The sequence below is a fragment of the Urocampus carinirostris genome, chromosome 4 (assembly GCF_059441175.1).
Source record: "Urocampus carinirostris isolate Australia breed hairy pipefish chromosome 4, RoL_Ucar_1.0, whole genome shotgun sequence".
Taxonomy (NCBI): Eukaryota; Metazoa; Chordata; class Actinopteri; order Syngnathiformes; family Syngnathidae; genus Urocampus; species Urocampus carinirostris.
The window spans coordinates 2,443,771-2,452,492 of NC_142352.1; positions in this window are offsets into that span (position 1 = coordinate 2,443,771).

Here is an 8,722-nt window from a genome sequence, read left to right on the forward strand (position 1 = left end):
GGACACCCTGAACTGGTTGCCAGCCAATTGCAGGGCACACAGGGACAGACAACTCGCTCGCTCATTCACACCTAGGGACAATTTGGACTTTGGACAATAATATTTGTTAATTAAGGATGTTTTTTTGTGCTGTGCCTGAATAAAGCCACAAATGATAACTACAGCAATTCCAAACAATCTGATAATAAGTAATATAATAGTAGGCCACCTTTTAGGTACAGTATATGGCATTATTTTCTCATTGAAATAAAAAACATAATTCTGTCAACAAATCTAAACAAAAATGTGTTTTTTTATATATTTCTTTGGTCAAAACTGATTCTAAAAATGAACAATTTTTAGAAAATCATGCAGACTTCAAATAGGATTTTGTTTAATTAGACAATAGAAATAAGTTAAACATATATTAATATCTGGGGAGGGGGCACATTTGAAAGGAAATTGATATGATACGATTTTTTTCTTTACAAAAATATATTAGATATATTAGACAACAAGAACTTATATCACATTGAAAAATATCTGCCATAATTCAACAAATATACCATCAAAATAATTTGTTTTCTTGCTGCCGCCATCTCCTGGCTTGTGTCATCATTGCAGCCTATTTCAAGCCCCTTATGTTGCGTGTGCAAGAACGTGCATTTTTTAGACATACTCTTGTTTTCATCTTTTGTGGGGTTTGGGTTGGGGTTCAGGACAGTAGCGTTTTACATTTTTTTGCATGCTATCGAGCTAACACTTAAGACTTTTTACTATTTTAGCTAGCTATCTAGCTCCAATTTAGTTTTTTTACCTGAGTATGAACTTTAAAATATTGTTAATATTGATATAATCATATTTCGCATTTTTGATTTTATGGAAACCAAGTTATATATTTAATTTTTCCATATTTCGCTTAACATATTTCTGTTCCAACAAAAGTATTTTATATAGCTGATAAAATATTTTACTACTTATATTAATGTTTTGCTCTGTACAGCCCTTTGAGACTTTTTGTGATAAAGGGCTACACAAATAAATATGACTCGACTTGTCAGCTTCCTTTCATCGCTTCTCCCATGCTTGCACTGCTTGGGGCGGCATTGGCTCAGGAGGTAGAGCGCTCGTCTGGGGATCAAGAGATCGCAGGTTCGAATCCCAGCTTCATTGACTTGAAAAGCGCTATATAAATGCATTTCATTTTCCAGACGTGCGCTATCATAATTAAATATTTAACCAATCACATTTCAGTCATCACTTGTTGCCAGGCTCAGAAATCTGCCCAGAGGGGTTTAATGTTTTCTGTGATAGCGTCTTGAAGCAAGACATAGGTGTGTTAGCACTGTTGGGTTTGTCAAATTTTAAATTGGCCCAAATGGCCCTGCTAGAAGGCCTAGAGAAATGTAACCGCTTTCTCAAACTAGGGGGGGGGGGGGTAATAAGAGACAAATTATTTCCCTGACAGAGACTCGAGCGACACTAACTCGGCTAGTTAAATTAATAATGAAATTAAATTGTGGAAATGCCGGTCTCTTGTTCATTTTCCCATCAAGAAACGAGCGTGCATTATTAGGTGCATGTAGGTTGTGTTTGGTTAGTGGAGTCAGATAACGCATTCGAACAACTGGTTAAACGGTACATTTTAATATTTAATTCCTAACAGTACACACGATCCAGGGATCACTGGTCGTGGGGAGCAGGTTGCTCAGACGCAGTAGTGTTAGTTTCCGTGGCAAGCGATGGCGGTGTCGGAAGCGGAAAAAACAAGCCAGTAGCCGGGACGGGGGAGCAAAAATCGTGGTCGAGATCAGAAAATGGGTCGAAGCCGGGACCCAGAACAGGTGTCGGGGTCTAAAAGCTTGCCTAACGTAAGCTGAGGTTCGCAGACGGACTGACAACCGGTGACAGAAAGACGGGGTTTAAAAAGTGACAGGGAGCCGATCAGCCTCCGAGGCAGTCGGCGTCAAAGGAGCGGGCACAGGTGCCTCGCATTAGTACCCATGACAGCTATGTATACGTGGTATTTGTTCGGTAATAAGAGACAAATTATTTCCCATATACTGTCGGTGAAAAATGACTAAGTAATATGTAGCTTACATTTTCAGTTGCAGGAAGTTCTTCTCGTTACAATTTACCCCTGAAAAACGCTACCTTAATAGTTTCCATGGCCCATAAATAATACATAAACCTTGCAGCACATTTAATAGTGCCCTGTTTAAGTGTAGCATGTACCTTTCACTCTTGGACGTGACCTGTAGGGGGCGTTACACTTCATAGGACAATGTTATCCAAAAAATTAATGCCAGCTGCAGTTATACCACAAGAGAGGAAATGCAAAAAGAAATCAATGCCACCAGAGAGCAGTGTCGCCATCGTTTTTAAGCAGACTTGTTGAGAAAATTTGCAACCATTTCAAGCATTAGCAACAGTTTCAAGCAATTCACAAGACAACACTGAGCATTTTTAAGGATTTTAAGCAACACAGGGTTCCTATAGCTTGAAGCAGGTTATAATCAAAACATTTTAAGAGTTTTTTTAATGCCTTTTAAAATGTAGGAGCTAATCAACAAAAAACACACAATTGAAACAGACAAAAATAGAACAAAACATATATTTTTTACTTACTTAGAGTGAGGTTTTACTTATTTTATTTAAGCGACCAGTGGTCCTCCTCCGTGGTAAATAGTGACCAAAAAAAAGCATTCCGACCATTTTCTCAACCGCATCAAGCTTTCTTATTCCGATTTCATTTTAAAAGAAACGACTCGCCTCTTCTTTACACTTTACTATATTGAATGGATGCACGAGATATTAAACAATAAACATGTCAAACTACTGAGCGCGCTGGAGATATAGTATAGAATGTTTACACAGGAATTAGGAAGAGGAAGCAGATTTTTTTTTATCCGGGTGGATGCTGGATGACCTCTCACAGCGCCACAGGACAATGTTGTACAAACAGATTAATGCCAGCTGCAGTTATACCACAAGAGACGAAATGCAAAAGGAAATCAATGCCACCAGAGAGCAGCGTCGCCATCGTTTTTAGGCAGACTTGTTGAGAAAATTGGCAACCATTTCAAGCATTTCACCAACAATTTCAAGCACTTAAGTACTTCACAAGACAACATCAAAATTCAAGCACTTTCACCGATTTTAAGGACCACATGGGTCATATAGCATAAGCTACAATCAAGACTTGATAATAAGTTTTTTTTAATGCCTTTTAAAATTAAATTTAAGAGCAACAAAAAAACGCAATTGAAACAGACTTATTTGAAACATCCGATTTCTTACTTCCACCATTTTCATCTTACAATTAAAGAAAACCTCGAGCATTAATTAACTATATCAATTTACTTTTTTAAGAAACCTACCCATCACTGCATACGATACAGTATACAGTGGGACCTCGGTTATCGCGGTTAATGGGGACCAAAACCACCCGCGATAAGTGAAAATCCGCGAAGTAGCGGCATACCTTTAAAAAAATAAAAAAAATAAAAAAAAAAAATGTATATATATATATATATATATATATATATATATATATATATATATATAATTTTTTTTTTTCAAATTGTATTATTATTTTTTAGACCCGGTTAATGGGGACCAAAACCACCCGCAAAAAGTGAAAATCTGCGAGGTAGCGACGCCCCTTCAAAAATGCTTAAAAAAAAAAAAAGTTTTTTGTTTTTTTTTAATTATTTTATTCTATTATTTTTTTTTTTAGACCTGCTAAGCTCTGAACCCGCGAACGTGGAACCACGAAGTAGCGACGCCCCTTCAAAAGTGCTTAAAAAAATAAATAAAAATAAAAATATATTGTTATTATTTATTTATTTATTTTATTTAATTTTTTTTTCGGCCCGCGAAGCTCTCAACCCGCGAACGTGGAACCACGAAGTAGCGACACCCCTTAAAAGTGCTTAAAAAAATAAATAAAAATAAAAATAAGCGGTACGGCTAATGAGATGAGATGAGATATATATATATATATATTTTTTTTTTATCTATTTTTTTAGGCCCGCGAAGCTCTCAACCCGCGAACGTCGAAGCGCGAAGTAGCGAGGTCCCACTGTATTCAAATTGAATAAAGTAATATGAAATAAAAAAAACAAACTAAACTAAACGCAGCCACGAAAGCGCCGAAAAATAATATATTAATGGTTTTACCTTGACAGTAGATGGAATCTTCTGGAAAGATCGATGGCGTCCTTTCAATCCGAGTTGTCAATCATTTCTTCATCAAACGAGACATTCTGTCATATGATTGACGGGTCTTGTCAACGTCTCCATCGAAACGTAGTGTCTAAATTAAATTAATCCATAATCCATCCAAAATTGTTTACGAATAATCCAACATCCCTCGATGATTAATCCAAAAAAATCTTCATGTTTTATCCGAAACATTAGCATAGCATACCGCATACTGCGACTGCTATTAGGCGATAATTCGCATTTTTCTCACTTTAAATTTACTCAGGACATCCGTTGGAACTTTACACAAGTCAACATTGACCGTTTAATGTGTTCTGTCCGAGGAAAAAAGCAGTTAGTTGCCGTTTTATTTGATTTAACAGCGCGGCTAGCATAACAAGCCAGCTTTCTCGTGGCAAATGAATTTGATTGACGGTCACGTGGTCATTTAAAAATAGCTAAAATTTATTCATAAATTGGAATTTCATTTTTCTAGTCGTTTTTATTTTTTATATTAATCCTATTTTCATGGGTTGGTTTTGTATGTTGTTTTCTGATGAAATAAAATAGTAAAATGTTGAGTTGCTGGTGATTTTTTTCACAAACCAGCCAGCCCACTCTGAATTTTGAAAATTGAGAATAATTTGTGGATGATAACGTTTTTGTATGAAGTGTCATTGTTTTTGGTGATAGGAATGAGTGGAGAGGTGTTGTGAAAGGATAGTGGGATGTTTGGACGTGTTCTAAGGGATGGGCAGGGCACCCGTATGATGCGGCAGGGGTAAACCAGTGAAAGCTGTGGGGCCCTGCTGTTGAACAGAAGAGTGTGTTGTAACATGGCCGCTTTCTTGTGTCCCGTTTCATCTGGAGGGACGAAAGCATCACCGACTTAGGTGCCGAGGTGCTTAACCTGTTTGGGTGTTTGGGCAATTGGGTTGGCCATGGTCATTTTTTTGTGTTTTTGCTACTTTTCCCTTTTTCTTTTCTTTGTTTTTGTATATGTATTTGTCTTGCTGTCGGTCACCTCTCCTGAGGGATTTGACCAAGGAAGGAAGGAAGGAAGGAAGGAAGGAAGGAAGGAAGGAAGGACGGACGGAAGGAAGGAAGGAAGGAAGGAAGGAAGGAAGGAAGGAAGGAAGGAAGGAAGGAAGGAAGGAAGGAAGGAAGGAAGGAAGGACGGACGGACGGACGGACGGACGGACGGACGGACGGACGGACGGACGGACGGACGGACGGAAGGAAGGAAGGAAGGAAGGAAGGAAGGAAGGAAGGAAGGAAGGTCGATGGATGGATGGATGGATAGATAGATAGATAGATAGATAGATAGATAGATAGATAGATAGATAGATAGATAGATAGATAGATAGATAGATAGATAGATAGATAGATAGATAGATAGATAGATAGATAGATAGATAGATAGATAGATAGATAGATAGATAGATGGATGGATGGAGAGATAGATACTTTATTCCTCCCCGTAGGGAAATTCAGACTTCCAGCAGTATCCTTGTGTTGAAAAATAAAATAATAAAATGAAAGATATAGAATACCCAAATATAACGTGTTGATATAGAGTATTTAAATAGTGCTACGGAAAATACACACTGTCATAAAAATAGGATAATATGCAAATATGGGGGTGGGGTTTCATGTGGGCTTTTACTCCCCCGGGTGGAGTTAATGAGCCTCATGGCATGAGGCAAATGCAGACTATTTACCATTTACAAAAGCACGATAGGTTGATATGGGTGGGGATATTTTCTTAAGGTGATCACGTCATATAGAATTGTCTTTATTGTTATAGATGTCATGATTACCGATACCATTCACCCGTGCCTGCTCATTTGGCGCCAACCTCCGCGGGTTCTGATTGGCTCCCTGTCACTATTTGAACCTTGTCCGATCAATGCCCTGTTGTCAGTCCGTCTGCGAATCTCCGCGTATACAAGGCAACCCTTTTGATCCCTGACTCACGCCTGTCCCGTTTTTTTGCTCCTGGTTGTCTCCCGCTACGACCTGTTTTGACCCCGACCACGTCTGCTCTCCCGTCCCGGCTTATGACTTGTCTACTATCTATCTATCTATCTATCTATCTATCTATCTATCTATCTATCTATCTATCTATCTATCTATCTATCTATCTATCTATCTATCTATCTATCTATCTATCTATCTATCTATCCATCTATCTATTTCTTAGGCGCTTTTCAAGTTACTGAAGACCTCCCAAAGAACTTTACGAAATAGTGCAATAACATTTAGCGGCAACAACTTTTGAAATAAGTCAATAAATCAGGGTTTGTGAAACAAAAATCTACTGAATGCAAATGAGGTTTTGCTAAATGTCTTATAGGGCACTGGTGTCAAATAGACGGCCCGCGGGCAAGATCAGGCCCGCTAAGGGATTGAATCCGGCCCGCGAGACAACACTCAGAAAAGCGCAAGAGAAAAACAAGCTGTGGGTTGAAATATGTCAACTTAATCTTGCCAAAGCCAGGTGCCTCGAACAAAGACACTGTACTTGTATTTGTTTCCCTCTCTCTTTCTTTCTTTTTCTTTCTTTCTTTCTTTCTTTCTTTCTTTCTTTCTCTTTTTCTTTCTCTTTTTATTTTTCTCTTTCTTTTTCTTTCTTTCTTTAGATATTTCTTTCTTTCTTTTTTCTTTCTTTCTCTCTCTCTCTCTCTCTCTCTCTCTTTTTCTTTCTTTCTTTCTCTATCTCTTTCTTTCTTTCTCTCTCTTTCTTTCTCTCTCTTTCTTTCTTTCTCTCTCTCTTTCTTTCTCTCTCTTTCTTTCTCTCTCTCTCTCTCTCTCTCTCTCTCTCTCTCTCTCTCTCTTTCTTTCTTTCTTTCTTTCTCTCTCTTTCTTTCTTTCTCTCTCTTTCTTTCTTTCTTTCTTTCTTTCTTTCTTTCTCTCTCTCTCTTTCTTTCTTTTCCACCCCTTTTCCCCCACTCTGTCTCTGTCTCTTTCACTCTCTGTGTTTCTCTTTTTCTCTTCATTTGTTGCTCTTTGTCTCTTTCTCTCTGTGTGTCTTTTAACCTCTTTTTCTCTAACTTCCTTTTCTCTCTTTTCTCTTTCTCTCTTCCTACCCTTTGCGCTTTCTTTTCTCTTTTCTTTCCTTCTGTCTGTCTATTTCTCTTTGGAATTCTTTCTTCCTCTCCCGTTCTTTTCCCCCTCTGTCACGACTTTTTATCTTTTGTTTCTCACCTTCTCTCCCTCTCTCTCCTTTTCTTTCTTTGTCCAGCCCTCTCTCCTTTTCCCTCCCTCTTTCTCTTATTTCTTGATCTCTCTTTTTCTTTCTCTTTAATCTACTCGTCCGGCCCCCGACAGAATGTTTGTTCTATGGTGTGGCCCCCCGAGTTCGAATGAGTTTCTCACTCCTGTTATAGAGCCAGTAATGGTCCCACAAATATGATGTGATCATTACAAAGAATACCGGATGTCCCCAGCAAAGCCAAGGTCAAACCTATGACCTTGGTTTACTGCATTTGGCTTTATTGAGTTGCAGCTTCTCGAATATAACAAAGAAACTCTCGGCCTTCTTTTTTTTTTCCCATTTTAATATCCTGGGCGACCGCGTCCCCGCCGATAACTAAACCGAGAGGACTTAATAACAGGAATCCATCGAAGCTCATATTCAGTCCACCATAAAGCTGCCAGACCAGACAATGGCGGCCGAGGTTAATGGCCGACCGGGCCGGCGAGATGATTATTGATTAGCTAAAGGTTGAGCTAATCATTAGGCTTCATCCATTTTTACGCACTCCTCACCGTGACCTTTACCACTCGGCCCGGATTTCTCCATACGATGATTTGATCGCAGTGTCGGGGGGGCGGAAACGGGGGTCCGGGGTGCCTGATGTAAAACAAGATGGGGGAATGTCTTTGAAAACCGATGCAATGACATTGACGATTTCAGCGACTGTTGTTGAATATTTTATGGTCACAATCGTAATCGAAGGGAGTAAATGAGGAGCTACTCAAGCAATGTTCCCAGGAATTTTCCAGGGGTCTGAGCGTGAGCAACACTTGAAACAACAGTGAGCAACAGCAATCCCAAGTGTGGCAACTAAATCATGATCAAACATGTCCAAAGCTTGACATTTTGCTGAGTTTCCGGCAATGCAAAAAAATGTTTCACTTTTGAATTGATAGATAGATAGATAGATAGATAGATAGAGAGAGAGAGACAGAGAGAGAGAGAGAGAGAGAGAGAGAGAGATAGATAGAGAGAGAGAGAGAGAGAGAGAGAGAGAGAGAGAGAGAGAGAGAGAGAGAGAGAGAGAGAGAAAGAGATAGATAGATAGATAGATAGATAGATAGAAAGATAGATAGAAAGATAGATAGATAGAGAGAGAGAGATAGATAGATAGATAGATAGATAGATAGATAGATAGATAGATAGATAGATAGATAGATAGATAGATAGATAGATAGATAGATAGATAGATAGAGAGATAAATAGATAGATAGATAGATAGATAGATAGAGAGAGAGAGAGAGATAGAGAGAGCGATAGAGAGAGAGAGAGATAGAG